At 44.8% G+C, this 16,571-nt stretch overlaps 1 protein-coding gene across 6 annotated transcripts in view; it reads right to left on the bottom strand.

The window, feature by feature from the left end:
• LOC143171904 (phospholipid-transporting ATPase IC-like) overlaps positions 1-10,835 on the bottom strand; it is a 45,590-nt gene extending 34,755 nt beyond the window's left edge. For 3 of the 6 annotated variants that reach the window (XM_076361075.1, XM_076361080.1, XM_076361081.1), the window contains exons 1-2: positions 10,768-10,835; positions 7,477-7,613 (exon numbers count right to left, since the gene is read on the bottom strand). The gene's annotated coding sequence lies outside the window, so the exon portion shown is untranslated. Of the gene's footprint in view, positions 1-3,516; positions 3,550-7,476; positions 7,614-9,956; positions 9,989-10,767 lie in introns of those variants that run through there. The other 3 variants (XM_076361076.1, XM_076361077.1, XM_076361079.1) reach the window with 3 other exon arrangements.
• Between the last annotated feature and the right edge of the window lie 5,736 nt (positions 10,836-16,571).

The following is a 16,571-nucleotide window of genomic DNA, read 5'->3' as shown; positions in this document are numbered from 1 at the left end:
CTTCTAATGCTGCCAAAGTTTACGAAGAGAGCTTTTGGTGCCTGTGGAAACAGTTCTTGGAGGGCCTAAGATGGAACAACACAGTTGTTATATGGTGCTTGATAAAATACTCAAAGAACACTTAAAACAGTTGGTTCTTGGTTGTATGGTCCTTATTTTCTAGTTCCTGACTTGAAGACAGGGGTTTTCAATCCATTTCAGGTAAGTCCCAAAAGCAGAAACCCTTACATTAAACAAAACTTCAGTCTAGAGAAAGCATTAGAAGAAATCAAGAGGTTTCCCCAACAGCTCAGTAGCCACTAACTCCACAACCATCCATCAGTACCAGCCAGCCTCTGAGGGCAGGCATGCAGAGCACTGACAACTTGAACTGCAGCTGCTTTAACCTCGCTTGCAGGGAGGCAGCCAGTGCGGCAACAAAGACCGTCTCCCTTGGCAAGGCTGGGGTCAGCTCTGAGCCCAGGCGGGCACTGACCGGGGTGGCCACGCTTCCTGGGCCGGCGGGAAGCAATAGTTAGCTCCCAGTTCTGGCACAGCAGGAATAAACCAAGCTAACAGCCTCCTTATCTTAGAAAATTAAGCTGATCCAACAGCAGGGTTGATGTATGGGGAGGTAAAGGAGAGGAAAATAGTATTAAACAAGTTTAATTATGCCTGCTTGAGTTTATTTATTAAAAAGGCAAAAAACTCAGGTGCAAATTCCAGTGCTTTGGTCACTCAGGTTTTGTGTCTGCTCATGCCTCAGGGCAAGTACCAGCTAATTGGGAATAACTTAAACCTTGTAAAAAAAGCATTTACTGCATTTGTTTGAAGGCTGTAAACAACAACAAAATAATCTTACTCTAAATTCTCCTCTGGAAAGCCACTGCATATGACACTGTTGCAAGAACTGGGGGTCACAAGGCGTATAACTTTAATGCCGCAAATCAGATAGTCACTCAAAGTGGCCCTAAAACAAAGTTACAGATCCATCTAGAATAAGGCATATGCATAGTAAAAGAATTAAAACGCTACTAAATTTGTTATTTATTGTGGATATAAAAACCTACAATGTGAAGCAGAACAAGCCTAACAATTACCTATCTGTCAGTCATCAGTCCCTTCACAACCCGTGCACAGCTTACAACCTGCCGTCATCTCCTTAACAACAATCTCATACGTTCATGCAGTGCCTAGTACAACAATTCCTCAAACCTTGCCACGGACTGTTGTTTTAGAATGTAACCACATCAATATTTTAAGCAAGAGTCATAAACCAAACTCAAATAGTACAAAAAGCAAGCTCAGAAAGACCTTTCTGAACTACTATAGGTCTCTGGAGTTAAAATAGGACAAAAAAGCTACATCAAGATGTTTCACTGATATTTAACTATGTATTAAAAAAAGTAAATAAATGAAAAGCCTGATCCTCAGATATTTGGGGTTTGTCCCATATTTCTTCACTCTAGAAAGATTACAAAACCCATCACTACATATTAAAAAAAAAAAAAAAAAACAAACCCCCAAAACAAAGCAAAAAACAGGTAAATTCTTCCTGCCTCAGTATGCCCCTGAACAGTCTTTCTTGGGCACCTGTCGAGAGGATCCCAAGAGGAAATCCTAACAGCAGCTGACTAATCACTGCCTTGGCAGGCAGAAGGCAAATACTGAAACTTCCATAGCTGCACCAATTCTGCATCTATTGAATCATGATTCAATGTAATCCAAATATAAAGCTGTCAGGCTTCACATTGCTGTGAAACAAGGAAATGCATTTTGCCAAACCAATAAGGAAATGGTCTTCTCCAATAAAACAGCAAAACCATCGTTACAAAACACAGTAACACCAATATCCTGTTCAATAAAATGCAAACGTCTTTCAACCTCACTTGGGAAACTCCATCAAACATTTTAAAGCGAGAACTCTACTTGGAGCTCCAGCAATGAACTAGTCAAATGATACTTGTTTTCCTTGTCAGCAGGAATACTGTTGCAATAGAGTAACAGTAAAAAAGAAAAATTAAAGAAAAAAATTCATTTTGAAATTTCTCCACCCAGGTAGAACTTACATGTTCACCAATTCGCTTGTTTTTAAAATCTTTCCTATACTTACTGGAATTTCTTTACTATGTGTTATTGGAGAAAGAAACATTGAAAAACAAAACCTACTCACAGGAGGACTGAATATGCACTTCCAAAACTGCAGCTAGAATACCATGTCTAACATTAATCTCTGGGGTGGGGGCTTCCCCCCCAAGGACTTTCTAGCAGATGCACGATTACTCCAATTACATTTCCCCCTAAGAGACAGAAGTCATTATTCTGCCATCTTCTGCTCATCTTGCCAATAACTGAGATTTTAAGCTAAAAAAGGAGCATGAAACAAAGACAGCCTGTTAGGTAAATAGAGCAACTGAACAGACGCTTGCAGGACTGCAATCCAAACAACCAAAAAAGAAATCAGAGCCCACAGAGTACTTTGATGGCTGTATCAAAGCAGACACCTGTATTTAAGAGACTCAAGTCCATACCCCAGCTTATACCCTGTTAGGTTTAAGAATGATTTTTCATCCACGGGCACATGTTTAAAGAACGGCTCTAACAATGTTTGAGAACTGAAGTTTATAATTGAAAAGACAGCTCATGATCCATTCTTGGGTAAGGTTGCAGTTTTGGTTTTTTTAAAGTAACCTGGTCTCCAATATCAAGTCCTGTGCAAGCAAAACAATACAACTGCTTCCTAAGGATCAATTTGTCAAATCTGTCCTTTCTGACAATGCAGATATAAAGCAAAGTATTTAATCCAGAGGACCATTTTGTAAACCTGACTGTGGCAAAGGGGCTCTGAAACGCCTAGGTAGTGCACACCGAGACACAACTGGGGTAATCCCCACCTCCTCACACTACTAACAAATGCAGCAAATTCAGCAAAACTCCAAGGAACAGAGACTGCTTCAGAAAAAGGAAGCTCTGCTTTGCACAGCAAAGCAGGAGGTATACAGAGGTGCATGCGTTTTGTCTTAAGGCTAGCATTCTCAATCTAAAATAACAGCAGTGGGCTTCAGACAGAAGGAAAAAAATCTGCTTAGAACAGAGACAATGAGCAGCACAATTCAAAGCATATGGATGGTTCATCCAGTCGACATGCAAAGATTTTTTTTCCACCTGGTGGCAGCAATTCATATGGATATTATTAGCTATTGCTATTTTTAGGGCATAAGAAAAGAAAGAGGATTCCCATGAGTTATGAGATGAGTACATCCAATGCAGTTGCTTAAATGCAAGATGGTTTTATACCATGAAACACAGAGGAAGGGGTAGTAAACCACACCAGGAGCCCAAATTCTCACCACACAAATTGTCAGAGGGATCTGTAAGTATCAGGGAGACAACAAAATACTATTTATTTTATTTGTTAAAGTGAAATGCCTGCAGCCACAAAAGTAGCTGCCACCTAACTTTCCACTGGCTGGTACAAACAACAAATGAGATAATAGCTGTAGGTGAGCATTACAGGATAACCAGAAGAACCGTTACCTTGGGACACTGCACGGCAGTCCATCTCCCAGCCTGATAATCATCACATTGGTAACATGGGTTCAGTTAATGCTTCTACAGTTCTCGCTCGCTATTTAATCCTCACAAAGCAGCAGTCAGAACTGAAGTCCTTCGATGGCAGGATATCGCATTTCTATTCTCACTTCAGTGATCCCAGCCAAATGCTTTAATAGAGTATCATCCTTCATTAAAAATTTATTAATCAACTAATCTACCTGTAAAAAGCTTCTACAAGGAAACAGGCAAATATAAAACTAGATTTGCTTCCAAAATATAAGAGACAGATCACATATTACTCAAAACAGATATGAAATTTTACTGGTAACAAGTGCTTGGACAGGCAGATAGAAGTATCTTCTGAACAACTCAAACCTAGCTAACCTTTATGACATTTTAAGAGGAAAAAAAAAAAAAAGTAGTTACTCAAAATAGCATGAATCAGCACAAATGGGCCAAGGAAATAACCTTCATTCCAAACCCTACTAAACTTCGGTTAGATTGCCATGCAAATTAGACGCTCTAAGCTTATCAATTTATATAGCTACTTCATACATAACAGTTATATTTACTTCATTGAACAACCACTTTAAAATAATTGAACACCCCCAAAATTACATCTTCAAGGGGAATGATTTCTATCAGTCATTTGTTCTGAAACACACTCACTTTTGTATGCATCCTTACAGTATGCCATGACCGTGGTAAAGCCCAGCTCTTGAAATGCCTTGGAGAAAGGCAACCTCAAGAGTTTAGATAACTATTTTAAGTCAGCTGTGACTGGAGACATGCTCTTGCTCATCTGAGGCAGTCTCCATCAAGCACCATCAATGTAGTACATTAGAAGTGGGGCAAACTGAATCGCGAAGCTGAAGCCTCAACTCCTCCAAGCCAACCAAGTACACTTTACATTAGGCAAAAAACCCCATAGCGTATAATTCAGAATGTATCATATATGGCGTGTGCCCTTTAGTATCATCCTAAGTGCTCCCAATGACTATCGGAAGTGGCACGGCTTGGTACAACTGACAAGCAGACTCTGCCCAGACATCGTGGACAATTAGGTTCCTGGCAGCTGACGTAGAGGCACACCCCAGTTCCCAGTGCTGCCTCAGGAAAACAGAACTGCTGAACACTTAAACTGTGCATGGCAAATGGGTCAGCTTACAGCCAAAGTGTTCCAGTGGAAATACATCAGAGCTGGGGAAATAAGCAGAGGTTTGCTTGTCTGTCAGAGCTCCCACAGCTCAACAGTTGCACCTACAGTAAAGACATTCTGGGTCAGGCATGCTTTTCTGAAGTAAGTATGCTCAAACCATACTTGATAGTGTAAGCTAATCAAAACCGGGATAGTAAGGAAACAAACTCCTGACCTTACACACCTTCCTCATTGCACTGTGACCTTGGAGAAAGTTCCCACCTTGAAACTGCCAACACATGCCTAACATGAGGTGACTCAGAATTCCCACCAAAAAAAGGTTAAAATTTAACCTTTAGCCATATTTTCATGGCTACGGATAAAATGCTCGTGGTGAATTAGTGCATCTACAAATCCCAGGACACCAGAACACACGTCATACCTGATGAGTCTGAGATCTTTACCACACAACAGAACCACAAAAGATTCAAACAGCGTTTTCGGAGACTCAGGTTATCCCTGCAACATGAGAAATCCTTGGGGAACCTGTTTTGTAAGCAACAGGTCTCAAATGAGTCAGCTTGGTTATATCATCTATTGCTGTCTTTCACCCAGCCCCAAGTTTTATACACATATGCATGTATAAATACGCACACACACAATTTCTATATATAAAGTACATATATTTTGATTCACAATAGTACCTCATCTCACAGAAAACATTTATGAAAAAGGTCTTTTTAAGCAATTTGTGACCACAAATTGTGCAGAGGCTACTTAAAATTTAGTCTGAATAGCAGAGGTTCATTTAACTTTCCACAAGCATCATAAAGTTAACATCTTGTTGTATTTATTGATTAGAAATAATGCATCTTACACAATCTGTACACTAACAGAGAATGAGCAATAACATCAGCATTAATATCCACCAGAGGAAGAAGATCTGAAGATGCTTAAACTCTAGTGAATAATTGATTTCTTCTTATCTCACCTTACCATCAATTTTGAAATTTTAGCGCCAGGATAAAAATCTGGGAATACCACAGTGCAGAGAACTGATGGGGAGTTGCGTGTACACAGCTATATGCTAAGGCACCGTAAGCCTGCGGTGCCTCACTCAAAACTTTAACGTTATGTTTATCAACTCACTCACGTTTGAAGTAGGCAAAGAGAAGTGCCATAATTGTGCAGAATAAGGATGCTGGAGAAATAAAGACATAAGCAAACTTGCACTGTTATTTCCCACTATATAAACAAACTGCTTTGGCAAAACGTATGTACTAGAATGAGGCTATTCTGCCACAAAGAAGTGTCCTGGCACAGTACTGGGAGACTGCTACAGCGTCTCTTTCAGCTTGTACTGCAATAGGAAACAAGCACACCCAGCCTTGTACAACGTACTGAGGGCAACCACTCATTAAAAAAGGTGTTTCCAAAACAGTGTTCAGCTATACCTTTTAACTGTGAGGATCAAGGACTTACCAAACTGGACAACTTCCAGCTCCAAGAGAGTTTTTTATTGGCATCTTAAACAGCCAACCTTGTAATATCCACAGATCTTTCTTTTACAAGGAATCAACTCCAGTCCCTCCTTGGATGCCATAATGACACTAATTACCTGCACCATCAGGAGGTGAACACCAGTGTAAAATTGTAACACTTTGGTACCACCAACTTCTGTGAAATCTTACTTTCTTCAAAAGCTATTATTTTCAAACTTGTTTGAAGGGAAGTGACAGTTTCTCCAATCAACATATAGAAGACCCAGCCAAACAAGCTGAGGCACCAAAACCCTGAAACCCGCTGCAGAGGGGTGACTGGAAAGAGGGAGTACGGTTTTGTACTGTTGACAGATGTCCAAGACCAATCTTGGGGGGAAAAAGGCAAGGAAAAAAAAAAGCACAGTATCAGCAGAAGAAAATGGAAACACGGGGGACACCAGCTCCCAAATGCCTTCACTCCTGATGCTTCCCGTCTCAGTTCTGCATGAGCACACCAACTAGAGAAAAGCACCGCATTTAAAAAACAAAACAACACACCTTCCTCATAGAGGAAGCACTAGAATTAAACTAGTGGCTGTTGTGTACTCACCAATATAGCTACCTATTAAAATGTTAATATTGCTATGTATGAAAATTAATATGAAGGACATTCCAATATAAGTGAATTGATCACTATGAGCCAACAGGAATTGAGATTAACAAGGAAGAGATTAACTAGTCACCAACAATTTAACAGAAAATAATAACAACAGAGAGACCCACAGCGTACAGTCCAAGCTGCCTGAGGCTAAGCAAGGATGGTTGAAGATGGGCCACTTGCAGAAACAAAATAATAACTTTACCCATTATCTGCACTAGGATTTTTCATTAACAGATATGCAGACTTTCCATCATTTAAAGTCCAAGTCAAGACAAGTTATCTTTGCAGAAGATGATAAAGCTGGTAACCTTTGTTCAAGCTGTAGGTTTGAGTGTACTCTGAAGGGGTTTCAACCTGCCTTTTACAGAGATTGTTACTCTGCCTCTCAAAGTTCATGTTTTAAAACAGCATATCTTTGTTTTAATAAAGGAAAAAATAATTATTTTTGTGCACACATAAACCATACTGTTTGGCATGGAAGATTTTTGGAACTCTGAATAGAGTTATTTTCCTAGATATTACCCTCGCCCATCAAAACCAGCAGGTATTTTTAACTGTAGAAAATAAAGGTTACTTCCTGCTAACAAGGTTGGAGATTACACAGTAATACCCCTTTCTGTCAGTGTCTAAAATTGACACTAAAGATATTTTCCTAAACTGACCTTTATCCAACGCAGGTTGTGACTGAACCAAGAGACTGCATTACAGACGTAGCTTGAAACGCTTGTACCGTCAGTGCACAGAGACCACCGGCTGCTCAAGAAGAATCCCCTGTATCGGACTTTAAATTAGGCTCCATCTGTAACGAAACAACGTTAGAAAATGGTTTCTTGGCTGACTTCCACCTCATGAGACTATGTGCATGCAATAACAAAAGAAAATTTCTTTTAGGCAAATAGTGAAATTAACTTGCCTTGCAAAGCTTTCTTAACAAAAAGAGAGATTTCTGGTTAGTTCTCCAAACCCTTTCATGCTACCTCCTCTTCCTCCTATCAGGCAGAAAGTCACTTTGGCAACTGACCTGGTTCTTTGCTTGGTTTGTTTCCTGTTTTCTCTACACTGCTTTTTCTCTCTCCCCCCTTTTTTTTTTTCTTTTAGATGTTGCTTTTGTTTTACATCTCCCATAAGTGTACACCATTTTGTAAACAAAAGCATCCATGAACTTGCTGGAATTGTCCATCTCTGCTGTCAAATTAAAAATATATTTCTAATTTATATAAGAATACATGAGGGAAAAAACCCACAGCACTAAACACACCACTACACTACAGATTAATTTTGTAAGCTTGCCAGAAAAACAAAGATGCAGCAGCAGTGCTCTGTCACAGAGCACAGCATCTCCAAAGCAGGATTGAGAGCTCATGCACCATCAGTCTCCTAGGGATATAATGAGAACCATGTTTTTCACCCCTGACAAGTACAGAAACACAGAGAGGTTAAGTGATTTGCCCAAGGCCATATGGTAAGTCACAGACAGACCTAGGGTTAGGTTTCAGAAGCTCCTGGCTAATATCCTGCATTCAATTACATCTACACAAAGCATCTCATTTAACAGAGGCCAGATAAAGGAAACGGCCAAGGAAGAACATCAAACCCCTCCATAATTAAAACAAAATCAATCAAACCCCTCCCCATATTTAAATGCAGGTAGCACATTACACTCAGGCCCAATATGATTACCTGTGCCATCAAAATAAAAGCCACAACAACAAAAGAGCATGCAAAATAAGTTCTAGCTAATTTAAATAGAGGGCTTCAATGCAAAGGGAGCAACTGGCTTTTTGAATTCACCATCACAAACTGCAAAGCAAGGGACTAGAACGTTCCCAGGCTGCCTCACAAGGGAGAATTAAATGAAGAGAACAGTTTAGAAGTTACTGAAAATAATCTTTATGATAGCTACAAGTTAACAAACGAGACAAATACAGGTCTGGGACAGATACAAAAGCAAAAGCAACCACATTCTAATGTGAACATCAGTAACAGCAATGCAGAAGCTGACAAGGAAAAACACAAAATGACCAAATACCACTTGACACCTGAACCAGACTTTGAAGAGAAAGAGAAATAAAAAAACAGAACCAAACAGAAAATTGTGAGCAAATTTGAGCCAGCAAAGACACTTATGCAGGCAGTTAAACGCAAGGACTCTAGCAGCAGTTACAGAGGTAGGGACTGTACAAGAACCAGGTTAGCTGTTAAGTCCCACTGACTTGCCCAGGGCACTCTTCAGCCATTTAGATCCAGGCCCCCCACCACACACAGAAGATAAAAGACACCGCACTGTTACTCATTACCAGAAACTATTTATTGCCAGAAGCTCCCTGTACAGTATGCCTTCTTCGATTTCAAAACATTTCTGCTGACATTCAAGCCAGTGGTGAAATGCTTCATTAGCTGCTCCATTTAACACAGTTCCATTCAGACTCCAAGAGAAGGGATGCTATTTAAGCTATAGACACAAAGCAGTAGCAAACATGACTGAGATACTGATTGGGGGGGGGGGGGGGGGGGCAAAAAATGCTTTTCATCTCCCGAATGACTGACCTCACAAGTAACTTTTCCAGTATTTTCTGTTGCAGAATTATGACAGTTCTTTAATATGGACACCTATTACTGCTCTAAAGGCTGCATAAACATTGACTAATGAGTAATTGCCCCACAACCATGAAAGCTATTTTCCTCATGTATAGATGTGGGTGGGGAAGAAAAAAAAAAAAAAGAAAAAAAGGAAAAAAGAAGAAAAGCCAGAAGCAGAGCAACTAGCCCAAGGCCACAAAAGCAAGTCAGTAAAATGGTGGTATCTGCCAGCGCTCAGGGAGAAAGCTAAGCTGCATTTGTTCCCCTGTGCCTTACCTCCCAGCAAATACTTATTTTTTCCTTAACCCAAAGTTTCAGACTGGGGAGACTCTGTGGTAAATCTGATGATCAACTGACACACATCTTTTTGGGTGGAAGAGAGACTCAAATCACTGCGAGGGTTTAGATCGACACTGCCGAAACGTTCTGTCCCGTCAGGCACAGACGTGAGAAACCCCCCCCACGCGTGCGGGAGGCACCGGCGGCCAGGTCAGTACCCGCCGCAGCCCCGCTCCCCAGGCCCCACCACGACGGACGGGCAGGGCACGAGCAAAGGCCTCACCTGGCAGAAGGGCCCTTGTGCCGACTGCCTCAGCACCAGCCACCTCACAGTCCCCTGACGAAGCCGCTCTTCTCTGAATGAATATTTAATTGTTTAAATATTCATTGCGCTACTGGACCTCCCCAGTCCAAGGGAAAAACAGCTCCCCTGGGGCCCAGCCCCGCCCGAGCAAACAGCATCTGCACCGTGAGGCAGAGCCGTCACCGCCCTCACACCCTGAGCCCAAACCAGCAGATCGAGGCGTTCCAGCTTTTAAATCTCCCAACAAAAACCCACCAGGCTTCAGATTAAGCGGGTGATATTTTGAGAAAGAAAATCGTTTCAGGTCCGCCCTGGTGTCAGCTCTGACCTCTCCTGCGGCAGCAGGTACGGGAGGAGGCGGCGGGAGCAGTTTGTGACAGAGCTCTGCCCTGCTGCCCGCGGCCCCGACTGGCCACCGAGCGCTTCTCGGGGGCAGCCGGGCTGCCCGACGGGGCCGACATACCTGCCGGACGACGCCCCGGTGCGCGCGCCAGCCCGCGCAGCCGCTCCAGGGGCTCCCCTGGCTCCGCCAGCACCCCGGCCCGCCCCGCCTGGGCTCCCCGGCACGGCAGCCTGCCTCGCCGGACTTAGTGACCGGCGCGGCCGCAAACCCGCGCGGAGACGAGAGGATCCGGGGCTGCCCCGCGGGTGCGGCTGGGGACCGGCCCCGCTCCCCTGGTACCGAAGCGCCCGAGTTTCGGCAGGAGCCGCGCGCGGCGCCGCCCGCACCGCCCCTCGGCGGGTGCAGCTCCCGGGAGCGGCGCGGCCCCAGCCCGCCCGCCGGCAGCACCTGTGGGCGCGGGTCCCGGCGCCGCTCGCTCGCTCGCTCAGGGCCCTCTCATGCCTCCGACGGCCCCGCTCCCGCCCGGCCTCCCCGCGGGAACCGCCGTCAGACCGGACAAACGGGTTCCCCCGGTTCTCCGGACCAGCCCCGCCGCGCAGGAGGAGGGGAGGAGCCGCGCCGGCCCCGGACCTGTCCCTGTCCCTATGCCTATGCGTGTCCCTCTCCCCGTCCCGGCACGGCCGCTCCCCCTCCACCCGCCGCGCACCGGCCCACAAGAGGGGAGGCGGCGGCGGGACCTTCCTGCGCCGAGGCCGCGGCTCCGGTTACACGGCGGGGCGGCACCGCCCCCGCCCCGGCCGAGCAGCACGGCCGATGCCGCCCCCGCCCCGGCAGGTGAGGGGTGGGAATGCGCCGTCCGCCGGGCCGCCGTCCGCGGGTGGTGGAGCCGGTCCGGGCCGTGAGCAGGCCCCGCGCACAGGCAGCGCCCCTGCTCCCGCCGAGGTCCTGCAAAACCCCCTTCTCGTTTGCGGAGAGCCCCCCCGCCGCCTCTCCGGGGAAGGTGGGACAGGCGCCGGTTCACACACAGGGGCTCAGAAAGGAGCAGGATGGGCTCCCGGGCTTGAAGGGCAGAAAGCTGAATCATGAGGGGAAAATGTTGTTAGCGGTAATAAAGAACACACAGAAATCATTGCCCTAGACAAAGAGACTTTGTCTCTCCCCTTTCTCACTATATGCCCTGTAGCAAGGCTGCCCCCGGCTCTGCCCCTCTGCCTGTATCTGCGCTGCCATTACGTGGTATCCGTCGGTGGTTGTTGTGTCACCCACAGGAGATGCCGTGAGTGCTTCAACACCAGCACATTTCTCTTGGGTAACGCGGCGCTTGTGGTGCGGGGCGGCTCATGTGGTGTTTTGGGCCACGTCACCCTGAAGGTTGGGGAGCAGTGGCTCCCGAACCGTTGTGGGAGGAAGAGAACACAGCCCCAGGCCCCCGTCCCCATCGACAAAGGCCAGGCGCTGGTCAAGCAGAGCGCAGTTCTGGATCGCTTCAGGCCTGCACTGAGGCAGCCTGGCCCTGGCTCCGTCACCCACCGCTCTGGTGATGACTGACAGAAACTAACACTGTACCAATGGGGGCTGGGGTGACAGCTACTGCCATCTGCTCATCACCGCGCTACATGTGGGAGAAGTGGTCTGTCTGACACAAGGACAGCCAGCATTCAGCGCGTCCCACAACGCTGGGCCCTCTGGGGAGCTCAGGAGGTCCCTGCTCCCAGCCCAGGCTGCGGCCTGGGGGAACGGATGCTGGCACCCAGGAGGCGATGGGTGCCTCTTGTGATAGGTGGGACCTCCCTCCTGGTGTTGTTTTAAGTGACATGATTACTTTATCCCGACTTAATTACTAGGACTGTACAGTGTTACAGAGAAAACTTTGTAAGAGGTACAGGATTTTAGCCTTTTGGCCTTTGTAAAAGGTCAGAACGGACTCCTCGTTCCCAAGTCCTTTTAAGGAAGGATTGGAGAGTTGGAGGGTGCTCAATCATGATGTTGTTAACACGTGAGACAGATAGTTTTGCTTATTAATTAACGAATAAAGCGGTTATGTTTAGGGTTGACAGTAGTGCAGTTCTGCTATATGCTGTATCTATTTGTAATCCTCTTCACTGTGTTTTTCTTCTTTCAGGCTGCAGCAAAATACATGTAAACATCTCAGGAGCCTAACGGGAACTCGTCAAATGAATGTGACAAGCTCTGACTGTAAGTTTTAATTCAGTGAGTTTTCATAAGCCTTAGTATGTGATCCTGGATGCTGCTGTACTTGGCTACTAGTTCCCCTGACTTGAAATCTGGAGATCGAGAGGTTTTGCTAGTTTGTTTGTATCCTGGGTTTGTTGATCGGGTCACCCTGTCTCAAAGGCCTTCACGCTATTGTTTTGCTGCCACACACACACACACACACAGACATGCACCCGCCCTGTATCTGGATTCATGTGGCAGCCCTGGCAGCCATCCTGGTTCCAGGAGGTGTCCGGGAGCAAACAGCATCAATGGCCTCATCCTGCTGGCACTTCGACCTCCATGTACACTGGTGCACACAGAATAGAGAGTCCCTCACCCAGGAAAGTATTTAGAAATGGAGTTTAATGCGAATTCAGGACAGACTGTGCCGATCAGGCAGTTCTTCCGCAGACCACCTGGACCCCTCCCTTCTCCACCTGTGGTTCCTCCCCTGACCATCCCACCCCGTGCTATCCCCAAAGGCTCTTCCCTGCATCCCGTAATGTGTCTCGTGTCCCCTAGGCAGTAGCCCCATCAGTCTGTACGGTTATGGTGACTCGCTGTGATGGGTATCACCCCTGGGCCCGGGGCTGGTGGCTCTGCAGTGACAGCCCCGGCAGGGGCTGCGGCAGAGGCTCTCTTTCTCTGGCTGGGTCATTTGGGTGTCCCCCTCCCTCCTTTTTGTGTGGGGAGACAAGGCTTTTAGGGCATAACCTAAGAGGAGGAATTAACACACACACACCCCAAATGTCCTGGGCATACCAGGGCCCAAGGGCAATTTTGAAGCAGTGCAGATACAAGCCAAGAAATTAACATTTGGACCAGGTATCAGGAATGGTGGTGTTAGGGAGGGCAGTTTGTGAAGCTGCTGATGGTAGCCTCCACCAGTCTGTGTAGCAGGAAGAATTGCCTAGACTCTTTTTATTGTTTTCCAGAAACCTGTTTCCTGCAGTGCCATTATAAAGAATTTTAAAGTTTATTATATAGCCCAGCTTAGAGCAAAATGGTCACTAAATGTTCCTAAAGAAATATTTTTTAAATTATTATGAAATTTTTGCATGCACTTTTATTCACAAATAATGCAGTTTATGGCAAGTGAAATGCAGATATGTTTACTGATCTGATTAAATAGAAAAAAATGGAAAATATTAGCTATCTCTTAAAGTCATGATGGGAACTGTAACATAAGCCAAATGCTCTAGTGTTTAATATGCTCTTTCTGCAATAACGCTTTCCATTTTTTGCTCAGTGGCTGGCCACTGTAAGTTAAACATGTGCTTCTGTCATATTTTCTTTCTAAACCAGCCCAGCTTCTTTATTTTCTTTTAAATGAAACTTTATTTTTATTTGACCTTATTTATGTAAGTGAAACCTCCAAAACTTTACTGAAAATTGTTTCACTGCATTCTGTTCCTGGTTTTGTTTTGCTACACCTATCCTGGCAGCTCTGGTTTTGAAGCTGTGTACGCTAATGCAAATTGAGACTAATCTACCAGCATTCACAGTGCTATATCTTGTTAAAGACAGGGTAAAAGCTGCTTGTTATGGTATCATAATACCTGTTTGTGATGTTTGGATCCGTTCTTGTTATGGGTGTCTCTCTCCTTTATGCTTTGTGTCACCACTGTTGATGTGTTCTGCAGTACCTACAGTCACTGTGAGAGCTCCTAAGCAGAGAACCAAGTTGTATCCCCAGGCGCCGTGACCAGATTGTCATTTTGTACTGCTGATATGATGACTGGGGAGGTTTGGGTGTGTACGCAGGCTGAGGCTGCTGCCGCACAAAGTAGTTGTCTCTGCTGTCGCATCCTAGCTACACAGTACCATCTCCCTACAGTGCCTTGCTCGTCAGCAGCTCGTCTTGTACTGTCACAGTGAACTGCATCAAGGGGATTAATGTGGCTGAAAAAATCACTTCTGTTTTTTTGCTGGGTAAAATTTCATCAGGGCTGGTTCCCTCATCCAGGTTGTTCAAATTATCTGTGAACTGAAATGTTTGCATTTCAGGGCAAACAGGGAGTGGTACAGTGGTAGAGGAAAACAGTTGGGGAAGGTGCTCAAAATTGGAAAGAAGTGACATTTGGGCAGCAATACTGGTTTAAATGCACACCAAGTATGGCTTTGGTGTCTTTGCTATATTGTCAGTTCGCATGGTTTGGGTTAATTTCTCCTCTTACAGTGGTAACACAAAGCATAAAGGAGAGATACACCCATAACAAGAACGGATCCAAACAGCAGCTGTTTCCCAACTCCACTTCTTACCCACAGAAGGTAGCGTCAAAGCAGCGACTAGTGTTTGCAGGAATTTCCAACATTGTCATCCATTTTAAAACCAGCATCCACTTGCCTCTTGGGCTGAAACTTTCTATATTGATCAAACCTAAGTGGAATGAAAAGCTTCTTCGTACACCAGAATATTTCAGTAATGCAAAATTCCCTTGTCTTTCAAACCGGTAAGGAGGAAACATAATTCCCTGGAAGGCATCTGGTTTGCTCCCCTTTATGCAGACCCCCTCCTGAAGAGGACATTATCCATGTTTAAACATGTGGGGTTCAGGAGACTGTGTCCAGGAAATAGTTTCCATGTGGCTATAGCAATACCAGCATCTGATCGGTCGCACCTTTGTTACTCAAGTCATATTACGAAAATGAGTGAGAAAGACTACAGTAGAATTTCTTCTGTTCTTGAAATGAGAAACGTAGTTTCTACCTTTAACATACGTTCTTAGTTTGGCATAACACTAGTCTTATTATTGAACAGGTATACAAGCTGGGGGGAGTGGGAGGGAAGAAAAAGCTTGGTATCTTTCAGTTTTTAATCAATACACCATCAAACCATCATATCTTTTTATCCGTTGCTGCTGGCTTAGCTAATAAAAGTGTGTTTGATCATTATATATATGGGAGAACCTGGCTGAGGTTAACACTGTTTAGCTATTCATTAATGGGTAGCTGTTGCAGAAATAGAATCTGCCCACTTGCGGATGCTGCTCTGTAATAAAAGTGATCTTTGTTTTGGACTGACAGATATGTAAGAGATTGCTTGGTTTATTTTTCAGTAGCAACAATACTCAATTTTCCTGTGCCAGAAAAAATCTTGTTCAAATAGACTTTTTTTTTCCTAGACCTAAAATACGATGCTGGATTCCAAAGTTGTGTCTTTCAACACCTTTCTCTTTTACCACCAGCCTCAAATTCCTCACACAAGAATAAAAACAAAGTTAATTAAAAATCAGTAACATTTTGGCTTAACAAAGCAGCAGAGGTTTACTTATGCCTTTGACAATTCCATTTCTGTCCAGGAAGTTCATTCATGTCCAGGGCTGAATATTTGGTTTCTACGTGTTTTCATTAGGTGGCTGTAAGCACAGCTAGGTTTGCATGACGCCCTTTCAGGAAGAAGATTATTAAAGATAAAAAGGCCCCTTAACAATGATTAATTGCTATAGCCGTGATTAATGGCCCAGTCCAAATATTACTTTTTACACTTAACAAAATACTGGTCTGTGCTTGAGGGAAATGCAGCAACCATTCTGTAAATCGTGGGCATGATGAAGGAACTTCCGCTGCTGCCGCTCACAGACCCTCATCTTGGTCAGTCCCAGCAAATATCTCCAATTGTGTTTCTGGATTTTTCTCCTAGATACCTCCTTCCTCTCCCTTATTGCTTAATCTCATCTTCCACTCAGGCCCCTTTGCCCCAAAATAGCAACAAGCTCTAGTCAAAAATACACTCATTTCTGCACCGTTGCTCCTTCTCTTTTTCCCTCCCTCTGCTCCTATTTGTCCCATTTTGTCGGTGTTTGGGACTCACCACATCAGATCTGAGATTTTCTGGGAAGACAGGAGAACTCGAGCAGAAATGTTTCTTGCCTAGCCTCTCCTTGCTGCCAGTCCAGTGGAAACACGAGCCCCGTCACTGTGTCCACAAGTTGATGTGTATTTCAGCACAGGGCGTCTCCCCAGCCCTGCTGTACTCCTGCTTCCTAATCAGCCTCCTGCTCTGCTCTCCGCTGGAGTTTTTAGGACAGGGA

Source organism: Aptenodytes patagonicus, chromosome W (assembly GCF_965638725.1).
Source record: "Aptenodytes patagonicus chromosome W, bAptPat1.pri.cur, whole genome shotgun sequence".
NCBI classification, from domain to species: Eukaryota; Metazoa; Chordata; class Aves; order Sphenisciformes; family Spheniscidae; genus Aptenodytes; species Aptenodytes patagonicus.
This window is presented reverse-complemented; position numbering and strand designations above follow the sequence as displayed.